A 923-nucleotide genomic window follows, 5' to 3' on the forward strand; every position below is an offset into this window, starting at 1 on the left:
TAAGATTATAATTATGTTGATATATTCCTTACTAATGTACCATCGTTAAATAAATTTTAAATAAATGACTGAATTGAGAATTTAAATTGATGGAGAAATCCCCATCGCAGGATCGACTGCGCTGGCAGTAAGGATACCCCGCAGCTTTTACATACAACACAGTCTTCTACCCATTTAGAGAAAAGTTACATTCAATAAATGATAATAAATTGTCTTTAAATAACACCCTGCCACAGAATAAATTCAAAACGCTAACTTAAATTGCTATGATATCCTATATGTATGAAATGTTCTCTGTCCCGTTGCTCCTAGTTTTCGCTTCTGATATGTGAATCCGTGTGAATTCGAATGAATTTGAATTCCTGAATTGTACCATTATATTTATCTAGCTGTCTATCTCTCGATCTATATATCTACCTTGGTAGAGAGAGACAAAGAGACAGAGAGGTTGATAGAAAGAGAGAGAGCACCACCGCGTTCTGCCTAGAGCGGCCGTTGGGTGAGTAGAACCCCGTATATTGTCCCGTCGTTGTGGGGTGAGTGAATAATACAGTACTAGAGTAAACGTATCGGTTCTGCACAAATAGCGGGGGAGTTAGTCTATTTCGTGCGCGGCTGTACGGGAGGGGATCGAAGCCGCCGGTACCCCGGTACCTAACTGTACTGTAACCCTTTTGCCCGGCTGCGTTCATAGTCTATTCTGTTTGTTTAACCTCTGTGTTTACTGTTTACCTTGAGTATACACTTGTTAAGCCCGGCGCACACGTGGCGATTTTTATTGACAGTACCGTCGATTTTTATCGCCGGTACTGTCGATAAAAATCGCCACGTGTGCGCCGGGCTTAACAAGTGTATACTCAAGGTAAACAGTAAACACAGAGGTTAAACAAACAGAATAGACTATGAACGCAGCCGGGCAAAAG

This window comes from Priapulus caudatus, unplaced genomic scaffold, assembly GCF_000485595.1.
Source record: "Priapulus caudatus unplaced genomic scaffold, Priapulus_caudatus-5.0.1 Scaffold102, whole genome shotgun sequence".
NCBI classification, from domain to species: domain Eukaryota; kingdom Metazoa; phylum Priapulida; class Priapulimorpha; order Priapulimorphida; family Priapulidae; genus Priapulus; species Priapulus caudatus.